The 15,753-nt window shown below is 38.4% G+C and overlaps 1 protein-coding gene across 2 annotated transcripts in view; it reads right to left on the reverse strand.

Moving 5' to 3' along the window:
- Nucleotides 1-15,753, reverse strand: part of rtkna (rhotekin a) — a 53,599-nt gene that overhangs the window by 37,251 nt on the left and 595 nt on the right. The window lies entirely within an intron of this gene.

Below are 15,753 nucleotides of genomic sequence, written 5' to 3' on the forward strand. Positions count from 1 at the left end.
TCATAAGGCTTAAAAAAGTCCTGGTTTAAATATATATATATATATTTCTCAAATTGGGATCTGATGATGGTGGGGTATGTCATTTTTCTATTTTTGTTACAATGGTGGAATCATTTAAATAGCCCATTTTAGTGTTCGCTTAACTTGGGTTTCTTCCAACAAACCTCAAATACTCAAAACAAGGTCTACAAATAAAGTCAGCATGAGTTTAAGGACAGTGTCACTAAAATGTAAGGTACATAAATAGCCAACTCAGCATTGCTGATCAGTGTTTGATGCCTAATGTCTGGAGAGTTGAATTAAATTTTGAGAACCTCTGCTCTTCCCAGGCTGATAATACAATGACACTAAGCACTTGGTGAACCTGTAAATCCTGAAAGACTTGTGTTTAAGGTTCTATTATCCCCATACCATCCCCAAAAACCTGGCTAATTATGTAAAATTCCCCATAAGCTAAGAGGAAACCCCAGTGATGCACTAACGACAGTGTGCAGCCCGGGCTGTAAAACCAGAAGAGACAAAGACACCATCTGTCTCACCAGACAACACTACAGTGCCAGGTCTCGCAGTAGTCATCCAGGGCTGCAACATATGCCATTGGATAATAGCATTCGCAATACAGGCCTTTTAATAGTGATAGCACAGAAACCATATGCAAATCAATTGCAATATTCAGACCAATCAGGTTTCACCGCCTTTCTGCTGTCATTGTAGTCATCTCAATGCAGGACGTCTGTCCACTGCCTCACCAGTTTTTCCCGGACATAAAGATCACAATATCTACTATGGCCCTATTCTAATTAACTATCAACTTTATCAAAAGGTGGGTAGATTTAGCATTTCAATAATAACTGAAACATAACCATACGCCAAAATGTAAATCACAAATGGTCACAAAGTAGTGATCTGTAATAGTACTGAGCTGTAATAAAAATCAGATTTTGCAAAGCTGATACACATGCATTTTTAATGAAACTGGCAGACACAACAAAATACACGTATCAATCTTTAATTTCCCATGATTTAATGATAGCAAACATAACTCGGTCAAGCTCTGTGGAGTTCACTTCAAGTGCATGAGCTCAGAGGTTATCGATCTGTTCCTGAGAGACCACAAGCCTGTCCACATTTTTATTACATTCCAGCTCTCCACCAACACACCTGAACCAGGTGGTAAAGACTGCAAAAGGTTAAACATCAGGTGTAAATGTGTTAGAAACAGGGCCACCAAAAATAAATTGCATACATTAACTGTTGGTTTTCGAGTATCAGGATGGACCAGAAAGGTTGAGGATAAAAACAAAAACAAATCTACAAATCATCAGCTGCAAAATTCATTCTTCCCCTCAAAATGATAAATGGGAGTTATTACTTTAACAGATGTTTGGGACAAACTGTGCGCATGGACAAGATCAGTTTTTGGTAGCTCATCCAGAGTGATTCACATTGTTTCAGCATTTATGATAAAATTCCTGTAAAAAGATGTTTTCATACACGATAGAGGCTTGGTGTTGAAACTAAGAAACTCTAGCATGGTGTTCTTCCCACACTAGATTTGTAACTGCCTTGTGCAATACACCACACTGGGAACCCCAATGGGAGATTTATTATTCTCTAGAATGCTTTGGGAGATGGAAAGGAAAATAGCCCAGAAAAGAAGGACCCCAGGAGAGTGGTATTCTCGAATTGTGAAAGCAGACGCAGGGTCTCGACTGCTGTGTTCATCAGTGAAACCTAATCAACCACCTGGGACAGTGAATTATGTTCAGCATTCCTTTTCTGCGAGGACATGCACAGAGGTTATAATATTACAAGATATGAATCATTGCAATGCACAACAGAAATCCTTCCATTCAAAACAGAGAGCTGTGTCCAAAAAGGGCCGATACTAATATGCAAGAAAATGAAATCTTAATGGGCTGTGAAAAAAATAAGTAAAAAAAATGCCCTGATTCTCTCCATTAGCAATTTAACTAAAGAATTATAACTTGTGTTGGTAGGATATATGCAACACAATGCAATCTCTAATGTCAATATGACACACCAACATGCCTGAATACAAATTTAGACCTCCTTAAAACACTACACAGTCTCCAAAATAACCCTTGTGAATCCAGTGCAAAACAGCCATTATCCAAATTGAAGGGTGTGAGAGCAGGGCCTCCCATTGCGATGCGGCTTTTCGTAACTTAGTCTGCATCCTTCAGGACAAACGAGCTACTTAGAGTCGCTGTGTTGTCTTGTCCGGCTGCCAGTATGGCAGTGTCCTGGAAGTTACAGAACATGACGCACACTTGAAGAATATCCTTGTTGTGAATCAGAGCTTTTGGTTGACTGCCAGCCAAGTTCTGAGATCATTTCCCCCACCAATAAGCTAATCCATTCTGTTTTCCACCATGCTAGTAAGGTTGCATAACATGATAGCAGTGCGTTTAAGGCAGATAAGACCGAGCAACCAGGGGTCATCTCAAGAACTTGATGTTCTTGTCAGCCTCTTACTAGCTGCTTTAGGGTCCATTAACAGTGCTTGGCAGGCCATTGTTTCTGAGCGGATGTAGCGTATATATGGGGGAGCATTTCCTTTCACTAATCACGAGGGAGGGAATAGTTTAGAAAGCTGATAAAAGTCCAAGCTGCTTAGGTGGCATGAGAAAGAAATTTTGAGGGTGGGGCAAGAAAATGCCATACTGAAGGAATAATGCAAAGACAACACTTGATGGTTATTTGATACAATATAAAGAAATTTCTTAACCAGAAACAAATGGACAAAAGATCATTTTTCATTTGTAAGTGTTAAAGATCCGTAAATCACTGAACATGGAGGGTAGTTTAAAGATTAATCTAGAACACTGTGTCTTCACGTAGCTAACATTCATGTTGTGTTAAGTGTTCCTGGGACTGCTGCTCATTTAGTACACATCTGCAGAGCAAACAGATGGGCTGTGGCCTCAGCAAGGCCCCTAACCACTACAAAGGTCCTCTGCTGCTACAGCTGTAAACCAAGTCCCAGCCACAAGATAGAAAAACGGCTGGATAGATACACAGCACACACACTTCAAAAGATTAGAGGCATAACTAGAGAGAGAGAGAGAGAGAGAGAGAGAGAGAGAGAGAGAGAGAGAGAGAGAGAGAGAGAGAGAGAGAGAGAGAGAGAGAGAGAGAGAGAGAGAGAGAGAGAGAGAGAGAGAGAGAGAAGAGGGGTATCATTTAAGCACCGGAGACACCTGCTTCATCTTATGACATCAATGTTTAGTCCTTTAGGCATGAGGATCAAAATAAGATGTCGAAATTCAGCCGCTAATGATTCAAAATTCATCAGTGTTGAGAGATGTAAGAGTGCAGGATGATGTACAGTCAGCAGATGTCTTGCTCCACAAACACAGAGTCCCTTTCCTTTGAACCCAACTTGTGTAATATTATCTTAGCATGACGTGAAGGCTAATCCGGTCCAGTTCATAAAGAACTTTATGTGGCGTTATTTATTTAATCTTTAAGCATGCAGATCTCCCTTCTTGGCTGTGAAGAGCTTAATGGCTGACTTCTACCACACAGTCACTTTCACACTCTCTTTCTCTCTCTCCTGCTTCCTTTGGAGACTCTCCAACTCCCAGTCAGCTGCAGTTCATGTGATCTGGCTGCTGACCTGTCTTCTCTCAACTTAATGTTCAAAGCATCTAAAGCAATTAATCCAAAGCATTTAAAACACTCTAGATCACTCTGACATATATGTGACACATATCCAAATACACAGATACAGGCCATGGACATTTACGGAAACATTTCTATTATGTATATAGTTATACATCCCCAGAAACTCAAAGTTAGTGTAAAAGTTGTCTGAAAACTTTATTCTAAAGCAAAATGGTATCATAAGAGTGTTATTTTAGAACATTTAGCATATATTGAAAGGCATTTCTCACAATTCTCAAAATAAACAGACACTAAATATAAAGAATTACACTATACCCAATGACTTGATTTGGATGAGACCTGGACATATGTTCACTTACTCTTTAGATGATTAGCACAAGCAAAAACTAACCACTTGGAAATGGCAACAAATTTTACAAAACCATTTAAATGTCTGCAACTTAGAGAAACTCAGTTCTGGGTGACATGCTTATGTAGACCAATAGATTGTGCAATATCTCCCCCATGTGGACATTTTAACCTGGTCTGTGATCACTTTAAAGAAACTGGGATACTCTTTCTTGCACACAGAGAGATCAAACCCACAGCAAACCACATGAAGAATGAAGTAAATCGCTGAGTGCTTGTGTTTAAAAGTTGTTTCCTTACAAGGATAGAGGTATAAAACAGCTGGAAGAAAGCACGCACAACAAGCATGGAGAAGTGTCAGCTATTAATAAATAAGAGAAATTAAAGGCTGAATTTATAATTAAGGAATAAATCATGACCGGGCATGTTACAATAGAAATAAATTATGTGATACCACCCTCACACTTAAACACTGTCCTATAATGGCACATCCTAAAGTATTGTCCACTGAATTTGTTATAAAATGTATTAACAAAAGCCAGAACAATTTTAACCATTTATAGTTACATTTATTGTTGTGGTTCATCTGAAAAACAAATTAGTTCTTGTTCTTGCTTACATTATAGCAGCTATAAAAAAGGTCTGTCTCTCTCTTGAAGTTAATAATGCAAATTTTGTCTTTGGCATAAAATGTACAGGAAAAGCTTTACCTGACTGGCTCAAAGCTTTGGAACATCTATAACCGTTAACTTAATAGCTCCACGCTCCATGCACGAAATGTTAAATAAGTGCAGTAATATAAAAAAGTGGTTTGTCAGAGAAATGTCTGTTTGAGAAAATTAATCGACACCTACTGGCCAATCAGAATCAAGAATTCAACAGCCATCAGTTATACAATTGTACAATTGTATATTTACTGCTTTATGAACCCATTGTGATCATCTTTCTACATTAATAGAAAGAAAACTGACAACTGTTCCCATTAAAATGATTTAAAGATCAGTGAAGTTATCTTGAAGTTTACTACGCACAGAACGACACAGTGTGATACAATACTTGCATATTTAAGCACAAAAGTGCTCTAAACACGATTTCAAGCATAGCACAGGAGCAATGTACACGACTACAGTCTCAATACGATAAATCATTAATAAGGTCTTTGACTCTTTCACCAAACGCATTCATGCACATGTGGAGCAGACTGTGATTTCACAAACTCAACACCTGTCTATATTAAGTAAGCGCTGTGACAGAGTGACATCATTCGAGTAAAAAAAAACAAAGACATCAGATTGCTTTCAACATGACATGAAGGAGACCAGGTGCAAAATCACCAGACCAGACACACAGAACATGTGATGAATCTATGAGTCAGGTCAGAAGTGTGTCTACTGCCTCATTCATACACCATCATATGTTTGGCCAGGAATAATTTACCTTAAATGTAATGAGTTAACCAGGGTTTAGTATTAGTCATTTTTATTTCTGGACAAATTACTTCACACATGAGAAACCTTTTTCCAGTCAAATAAACTCAAACTCAAACACAAACCCCCACAACCCAGATTCATTCATTTACATACTGTAAACCAACTTTAAATATTTATACATATTTACTATTCAAATATTCATACAAGAATATTTGGTTGTGTATTGGAACATATTTGGTTTATTAGTCTGGAAACATTATTTCTAAGCCTGCTTGTTTTTTATGTGACCGGTCAAACAGACTAATAAACCCTCAAGCACGCAATAATGAATATAGTCACAGATGACATATCTGAATATAGTCACAGATGGCGTCACAAACACTATTAAGAACCGCTGATCTACAATATAGAGGTTCACTAAGGAAAATGTATTAGAATAATACAATCCTTCTCTATATCAGGAAAGCGTCTAGGAAATAAAGATGTGAACTAATGAATAAACGCTTTGTATCAAAAAGAGAGAGAAAGAGAAGAAAATGAAAGAGAAAGAACGAAAGAGAGAGAGAGAGAGAGAGAGAGAGAGAGAGAGAGAGAGAGAGAGAGAGAGAGAGAAAGAGAGAGAGAAAGAGAGAGAGAGAGAGAGAGAGATAGAGAGAGAGACGTTGTGCAAGGTGATGTAATGACACTGGCTTGAAGCCCAGAGGCGATACACTGCTCAAAGCAAGATCAAGGAGCCCATTCAATTCAGGCTGCTCTAAAAACACACAGAGGACCATTCTGTCAAAGTCCAGCATCAAACCTTGTCCAGTAGTTTCAAATATTTTATCTTAATGAATAATAATTCTGATTACTTAAGATTTTCAAAGACACAGGTCAAAAAACATGGGTCTCTTTATTAAAAAAGTTTTTAAGTCTAGGATTATATGCCAAGGAATTTGTGTTCTTTTTTAAAGAATAGACTCTAAAGCAGTATAACAATCAAGTGAGAATGTTGCCAGGTTTCTAGTAAAGTAAAGCCAATCAACAGTCAAAGTAAACAGGCTCAAGAGAAAGCGATATGGTGTAAGAACGATTCCAAGTCTATGGCGAATTTCTGGTAAGCCTGGGATTTAAACTCACATTCCAGTGGTTTGTGTAGAGACTATAATCTATATAGAATGCTGTATTGTCTCATTAAATATTTCTAAACATCTCTAATAAGCATGAATAGAACATTTGGAAATGGCCAAAAGTCCTCCTGCCACTTAGACAGTTAACAAATCAAAGGAAAGACATCTGAAATTTTGCAGGTCTGGTCTGGGTCTATTTGTTCGCTTAGAGGGAAACAATACTGTACATGAATACAAAGTTCTTCCAAGTGATAAGGGTCAAAATGATTAAATAATATAATATGTACTTCACCAGGTCTCAACCTAATGAAATGCCTGTGGAAGATTACAGACGTGATGTCACCACATCATCAAAGTAGCCCTTCAAAGTCACGTCCTGCTGTTTTTATTTCCCTTTCATTTGATAAGTTAGCTGTTTACCCCGAAAGAAAGCAACTTGTTTCTTTACTCATCATTATCAGTAAAGTCAGAAACCTTGCTTGCATTTTTGTCAGATTTTAATACATGGTTTGTATCAAATTCTCAGCAGTTAATGCATCAACAGTCATATAATAAATATAACAGGCAAAACAACTACAATACTAAACATAAGCCAAGTGATAACAATGGAAAATGGTACAAAGCATAAAAATGAGTTCATGTGACTTTTTCCTTTCACAAATTTTATGTTCAGTTGTAATTTACGTTAGATGAATCTTCATAGACATAATTAACTTCCCAGTTAATTTGAGAAATTAAGTATTCTATTTAATCAGCAATTATAAAAGAAGACTTTAGGGGTCGAGACGATAAACATTAGCAAATCACGTCAACAAATAGCTGACATTATTCAGACTGTGACATAAATCTACCCCCTGCAGTTTTGACTCTACTGACAAACCTGGAGTCAGCAGAAAGGAATAAATGGCAGCTCCCAATTTCTCACTATTCAGGATAAAACAAATATTGATCCTGGTCAAACCCAGCAGGCCGCATGATGCTGAGTAACGACGCTGTAACCAAGCTGGCTAAATATAAACAGCCAAAAAGAGGAGGTATTATATTTTCTCACTAGGAAAGAAATACGGTGGCTTAGGAAGATAAACATGTGACACATGAGAATTTGAGTCATTGCAATTTTTAGCATCTAAAGTTAATGTAACATATTGCTAAAGAAACAGCAAAAGCCAAAGGTCACACTCAGGTTCTAAGCAGGTTATACAGCTGATTTAGATGTTTTATGGATGTTAAAAAAACGTAAAGATTGATGTTTTTGAATAGTCATCCCATCATCGCATTATGGAGTCAGGACATGGAACAGTTATGATGTAGACCACCAGTCCATGGCAGCGGTGGACATTCCATCTTTCAGAGATGACCACGTTAGTGTGTCAGCAACAGCATGCTTTTGTTGTACAGTCTGGTTGAATGACACACTACAGAGTAATGGCATGTAAGAGAATGTGGAAATTGTGTTAATGAATTTGAAAACCTCTTGTGTTCCTATTTATCATATAACCATCACTTGTAGAATGTTTAACTAGTCAGCTTTATCAGCTTCCACCTGCAGCTTCCAAGTCACAAACTGGACAAATCATGATCACTTCACCAAACAGCCGGGACCCCACCAACTGGAGCAAACCAACAAGTCGAGCGCTGTGAAGTAGACCGTAAAAGCATTCATGTTAGATCAGGACACAAGATTAAGCATATCCTTGTATGGAAGAAACACACGGCACATGAATCACTTCCTGCTTCGGGCGATGGCATGCAAGTGATGGCTGAGTCTCTTTAATATTACCCACAAAGTTTAACATGATTAATGATTAAAGAATAGAAGGATTAAAGCAAAGAATCCTGTTTTAGCTTCTACTATTATTTCTGGTGAGGTGTTCACTTAAAGATGACAAACACCGGAGCATTCCTTTTTCACTACATGGGACAAACAGGATCACCTGTACACTTGCAAAGTTATCCAATTATCCAGTCAGCCAATCATGTAACATCAGCCCATATACAGTGCAGACACAAGCCAGGAGCTTTATGTATTTAATGGTCAAATCCATCATGAGACTGGAGAAAAAGTGTGATCTCAGTGACTTTGACAAAGGCATGGATGTTGGTTCCAGGTGGACTAAATTGAGCATTACACAAAATGATCTGATCTTTCACTTTCAGCAGTCTGTAGAGTTTACTCAGGATGGTGTGGGTGAAAACATCCAGTGAAGTGGCAAGTCTGTAGTCGGTGGAAAATCCTTGCTGATGAGAGCGAAATTGGACTGGCTCAGCAAAACAGGCCTGACTGATCTTTTAAAAAGTGTTTAAAAAAAGTCCATCAAACTTTTGAAACCTTGTATATTGTGCCGAGCCTGGAACCTTTCCCAGAGGATTTAGGGCACAGAGCAATGGACACCATAGACGTGATCCAGTGAAAATGATGCTCCTCAGAGCTTGTCTGAAACCAGGGTATTGCACTGAACAATACACTTCTGAGTATGTGTTTTTAAAGGGTTACACCGTAACATATTAGGAACTTCAGAGACGAGCTTGTCACCATATGTGCTTGATTTTGAAGTGACATTTTGAACAGTGTTTGCAGGTAATGATAACATGTAGTCTTTGTTACAGAAACAGGGAAGTGGGAAGTAGTGGCATCTGATCAGATTCAGAAAACCATCCACTATATTTGGGTTGTCTGTTTGTGACTGAAGGAAGCTAGCCATAAATCAATCCAGTCATTTCAACAGCAGAATGTGCTTCCTCTCTTCCTCCTCTTCCTATAGTAAAAAAACATTTACCTTTGGACAGTGGTATGAAAGAACAGAGACTGGCTTCTCTGATGACTTTCCCACGGAAAAAAAAAAACCTCAGCATCTGTCAAAGTGAGGTCTCAAGAACCAGTCGCAATTATCTTTACTAGGCAGTATCCAAGATATCAGCTGTGCACTCGTCAGATAAGATAAGATCATTCTTCACATCCTGATGTCCTTGTGTTCTATGGAAATGCAAGGTCATGTCACAGTGCATTTGGGTCGTCATGATGAATGGCTAACTAACACTGCATTCATTTCCAGTGCTGCAACTATACACACATGCCTTTATCTTACAGTGGAACAGCTTGATTTAAAAAAAAATGAATAATAAATTAAAAAAGAAAATTTTTTTTAAATTATTGATTTGATTTTGGTGCATTCTTTAATTCTGAAAATCTCAGATAGTATCGTGAATTAAGTCATAAATTCTAACAGCCTACAGATTCCAATGTACAAATTTCAGTTTAGGAAAAATCCTCCTACCCTTCTGACCAATCGTAAGTAGGCCTTGGCTTTTTTCTAATTTTTTGTTTGCACCTGCTTGCATTATATTCTAATCCACTCAATTCTGTTTCCCAACGTATAAACAAATTAGTCGCTTTAAACCGCAGTGATGCTAACAGCATGCTTAGCTAATCATGTAAACTTAGCTAACATGTAAACATGTTAAACAGAAAAATGTCAGCGCCATGATAATGAGCATGGGTTTTGTGTAGGTGGTCATGCAATCCAGCTTTCTGGATGAGGGTTAAAGTGCAGATGCTGTGAATTACTCTGTTGTTTCTCTACTTGTGTCTTTTTTTAATGTAGTATTATATCGAACATTTATTTAATCTAATAACCAGAATGATTGCTTTTAAAATTGGTTTATCATTGACTAACAATATGAGCTAAACTGATCCAATCAACTGGTAGAAATGTGAAAAATGTACATTCAATAAATCATACATGAATCTCTATTTGCAAAATGAGTGCGACTGTATTTTTCATGCACTTCCCAAAGCTAAAAGGGTCTTTCCTGCAAAGATATTATATCTGATCAATTCATAGAACTGATCCTTCTTCATTCTTGAATGATTAATTTCTGTTTTCTATACAATGGCAGGATGCTGCTCATATTATGTCTTGGACCCTTTTGCTGACATGTTAACGCCCTTTCTCGCTCTGCGAACAAAACCCAATCCACCTCTTTTCTAACCAGCTGCTCCACGGCAGAGCAATGCCCTGCATACTAAAGACGGCTCTAAAAAGAGCAGGGCTCTTGTGGCCTCAGCGGGTAGACGATTAGCCTCCAGTGTGGTTTTCACATGCAGGGACTCATTCTGCCAGGGACTCGTGGTTCCTTCTGTCACAAACCCAAAGTATGCACTCCAATACTAAAACATGCTCTCCCGCTTTGGGCCCCGGTGTTGAGTGATTCCTCATTGTTGTGCAGTGCCTCAGGGTGGTTCTGAGAGGCCAAAATGGACATTTTTGCATTCTTCCCCATCAAACAGCTCATTCAGGGCTCATGTTACCTGCACCTTCCCTATGGATACGAGCAGTTGGGGTCATTTCAGAAAGAGCGGAATAGGCTGTTGTCATTTGAGAAATAAAAAACCATCGGCTTGTGAAGTGATGATACTTGAGAAAACAGACTTCTGGAGGCTTTAGCACTCGGTCCATACAAGCCGTTTAGGGAGTATACAAGAAAATAGCTGCTTATGAAAACTTCATTGCTTTTATGTGCCTTCTTAAACATTTCCACATGACGTGAATACCACAGAAGACACACGCCTCTGCAGCAGACCAAAACAAAATATCCAAGAACTTGGGAAGAAGAAGGAAATGTGGGAAAGTGCTTAGAGGAAATTCTCTGCAAAACACATCAATGGCCTCAGTAAACAGTCCGTAGCTACTGTGTCTGCACTTGCAAACAAAACAAAACTAGGACTTACATAAAGGCTTCCAGGGAAATGTACATGTGTGGTGTGTGTGTGTGTGTGTGTGTGTGTGTTCCAGAGTATAATGTTTCAAAGAACAATTTACTGGCACTCATCATTACTGGACTGATCAAATACACTATGCTCACTTGACATCTATGTACAGTATGTGTTCATATTGAGGGAATTGTAGAAAAAGGAGCAGGAGGTGTGGGATCTTGCGGCCAGATGGGTGCGTCCGGTGCTCGCTTGCCTCAGTCACGTCCAACCACTTCCTTCAGACAGATCCAGAAAAATCCTTTAGCAAGCAGCCAGAATAGTTTGGTGGACCGCTTACTCAAGTCAGAAATAAACCCCTTACATATAGAAAATAAAAATAGCTTAACTCAGTATGTCCTTTCTCACTATCTGTGGCACAAAGGGTTATGAACATGTTCAACCTGAAGGATTTGCTTTAAGCCAAAAAAATTATTCAGTTAAGATCATCTTGACACAAATATGCAAACAATGACAGATCAGACTCACCCATGGGAAAATGGGAAAGAATTCAGCATGTCGAGTTGACTAGGATTTACAGAGAGAGGATGACAAGTGAACTATTAATACAGTTCGACAGAGGCCTCTGAAAATGCACATGGATATGAGAATAACTCTGAAGCAAGAAAGTGAGGAAAAAACAGGACGGGACATGTTTTTATATAAAAACGATCAAAGATGGGTCAAAGGTCAAACTACAGCATGTCCTGAAGTGCTTTCTTCCTCTTAGAGTGCACCACTGTCCCAAAATGGTCTACAATTTATCTATTTTTGGTGACACATCATGTTGTAGAAAATGGTGGAATATGGTAGCTTAGTGGTTAAGAGTTTGAATCCTGATCACAAGGTTGTGAGTTCAAATCCGGAGTCTAATAAGTGTCCACTGCTGGGCCTTTGAGCAATGCCCTTAAACATCAATTGTTGTTGCCCTGAAAAAGCATGCCATGAATGTAAATTCGGGCCAGTTGTAATAGCTGTAAATGTAAATGCTTGCCTGTCTCTTTTAGTTCATGAGGAAAAAACTTTACCAAGAAACCAGGTAGAAAAACTGTGACAAAGCGCTGACACTGGACATTCCTTTTATCAATCAATCAGGAAAACAAAAGTCTCCTCAAAGAAAACATCACCTTATCAACAACGACGCACTTTTTAACTCTGTTTCTGTTTAATTCTTTCATCCAAGTTACTTTAGAAACAACCTTTTATCAGAACAAGAACCTTAACATAAACGACCCTCATAAAAAGGTGTCAACACTTTCTGACCAATCAGGATCGAGAATTCTGAATTTTGTTCCCCAGCTGTTTGGCGGAAAAACGTATGAATCTTTTGGATAAGATACAAACAATTAAGGTCTTAGAGCAGCAGATCTAAAATGTTTAAAACCTTATAAATGGAGGTAAACAGCAGTTTAAAAAAAACAATATGGCTTTTCAGCTATAAACATATTGATATAAAGTATACTAGTGATACATACATGTTATTATCTGGTGATGCATACATTATCTTATCGGCTGTTTGATTTACTCATCAATTTGATTTCATGATAAAGTCAGTTGTCAAATGTGTTGCAAGCCAGACCTCCTTCTCCTGTCTCCATGCCGTCAATAACTTTGGCCTAGGATCACCTACTGTGAAAGAAAGACAATTTAACTGACAAGGCAAACCAAACACCAAGCATTTCATGCTGCCCGTTAGCAAACATGCAAGATTAGCTTGTTTACTCAACACTTTTTACTCAACGTTTACTCAAAACTAACTACTTCCGACAAAACTCTTTAATACGTTTTTAAAGATGGGATTCTGAGAATCTTTTTTGCCCAATCGTGATGTTGGAAACAAAGTACATACACGCTAAACTTCCCTCCCGAATGTGTGGAGGCTCATATTGCAACATCTATTACTCCATACCCTGTGGGTGGAGCTTCTGAAGCTCCTGGTGAATCACGCATGGTGGGTGGGATGAGGATTAATGATTTATGAATGAGTAGGCTGAAGTCATGATCCTTCTGCAAAATGCTGTCTTACACATAGCCTCAGGACCCAAGTGAATCAGTCATGATGGTAAAATACAGTCTATCTATGAAAAGTGTCCAATCATCTCTTCAGTTGGGATTAAAGAGTGTTTTAAGTCCTAACACATTGATGAAATATTAGTTGAGCTGTAGGTTTCATCCTGAGATTTTGAATGTGGTGTGTAACTCTGCACTGTGCGAAATCAACCAAGTTAAATCGTCTAGTTTTCGGACAAGCCTTATAACTCCTTAATCACGCCTCCTCTCTCAGTTGAAGGAACACTGGTATGCTGCCGTTACATGGTATGGCACTGGTATGCCTACTACACATACTAACCCTAAACATCTTGCTGATAGTCACACACTGATTTTAAAAAAATACTTATAAATCTGCAGACATTTTCTCCAGGTCTGCAGATGTCAAGTGGCTCGTTCATCCCTTTGTTAATTCTTCATTTGAATTCTGACTCTTTCATGCTTGCAGTTGTTCAAACCCATTCGATACGCTTCATGCACGTTTAAAGCTTGCAGGAAGTCGATAGACACTTTCATCAAAGCAAGATCACTGATGATTAGCCAACAGTCCCATTAACTTCCTCCAGGCTGCAGGACGTTTTCACTCAGCACTTTCCTAGCTTTCTCATGGCAATCTGAGCCTGGTACACAAACCCAGGCATTGTAAAAGTTCAATTAGGTCAGACAGTGTATAGACCCAGAGCTCTGCTTTGCTAGCACATGGTAAATAGATCCAGTAAGCATTATCCATTCAGAGATACCCAAAGAGTGTGGAAATATCATGACGTTGAAAAAAGGAGTCTGAAAATGCTGATAAGGTATAAATCACTATTAGATAACAGGGGGATATTGTTAGTGAGGTAAGTGTTGTGAATGAACACACATGAATGTTGAATGAGAACATAAAAGAGAGGCGAGACTGTAAATAGGCACTTGGGTTCAATGTCACAGCTGTGAGATAACAACCAAACCTATTCAGATTTTTACAATCTGAGCAAGGCTAAACACTCCACTACCTGTAAACTGCTTTATAAATGGACTCCTTTACATAAATACTAATGCTGACAGCAGAAGAAAAGGATTTAGTGCATATTTGTCATTGTTAGATGCAAAAATTGCTGCACAATGATATGATAGCCAGGATATTATGTTAAATTGGTCTGCAACAAGCTGGGAAGAGAAACTTACTATTGTCCAAGAAACTTTTCATCTTTTCCTAAAGCAGTCTGGTTAAAAGTAATTACAGCTTGCACAAGGTTTGCTTTCAAGTGTAGTGATATCCTGGTGTGTGTGTGTGTGTGTGTGTTTGTCTTAATAAAAGCTAACATCAATAACTAACATTTTAAATGATGAACTATACTGCAGGCATTAAAGGTTAGTTTAAATGGTATGTTATATGAACAGGAAACTTATAACACTGTACTAGTGTACTAGAGTACTAGTGTACTAGAATACTGGTGTACTAGAGTACTGGTGTACTGGTGTATTAGCGTTCTGGCGTACTGGTGTATTAGTGTACTGGTGTATTAGTGTACTAGAGTATTAGTGTACTAGTGTATTAGTGTACTAGTGTATTGGTGTACTGGTGTATTGGTGTACTGGTGTATTAGTGTACTGGTGTATTAGTGTACTGGTGTATTAGTGTACTAGAGTATTAGTGTACTAGTGTACTAGTGTACTGGTGTATTAGTGTACTGGTGTATTAGTGTACTGGCGTTCTGGTGTATTAGTGTACTAGAGTACTAGTGTACTAGTGTACTGGTGTATTAGTGTACTGGTGTATTAGTGTACTAGTGTATTAGTGTACTGGTGTATTAGTGTACTGGTGTATTAGTGTACTAGTGTATTAGTGTACTAGTGTACTGGTGTATTAGTGTACTGGTGTATTAGTGTACTAGTGTACTGGTGTATTAGTGTACTGGTGTACTGGTGTATTAGTGTATTAGTGTACTAGTGTACTGGTGTACTAGTGTACTGGTGTACTGGTGTACTGGTGTATTAGTGTACTAGTGTACTGGTGTATTAGTGTACTGGTGTACTAGTGTACTAGTCTACTGGTGTATTAGTGTACTGGTGTATTAGTGTACTAGTGTACTGGTGTATTAGTGTACTGGTGTATTAGTGTACTGGTGTATTAGTGTACTGGTGTATTAGTGTACTGGTGTATTAGTGTACTGGTGTATTAGTGTACTAGTGTACTAGTGTACTGGTGTATTAGTCTACTGATGTATTAGTGTACTAGTGTACTGGTGTATTAGTGTACTAGTATACTGGTGTATTAGTGTACTGTTGTACTGTTGTACTGGTGTACTAGTGTACTAGTGTACTGGTGTACTAGCGTACTAGACAGCAAACATTAAGCCGTTGTGTCACAGTTAATACACACTCGAGTGAATACTATTTAGTACGCTAGTATGAGAAGCTCTGTGTAACCAAA

The sequence above is a fragment of the Tachysurus vachellii genome, chromosome 12 (genome assembly GCF_030014155.1).
Source record: "Tachysurus vachellii isolate PV-2020 chromosome 12, HZAU_Pvac_v1, whole genome shotgun sequence".
NCBI lineage: Eukaryota > Metazoa > Chordata > Actinopteri > Siluriformes > Bagridae > Tachysurus > Tachysurus vachellii.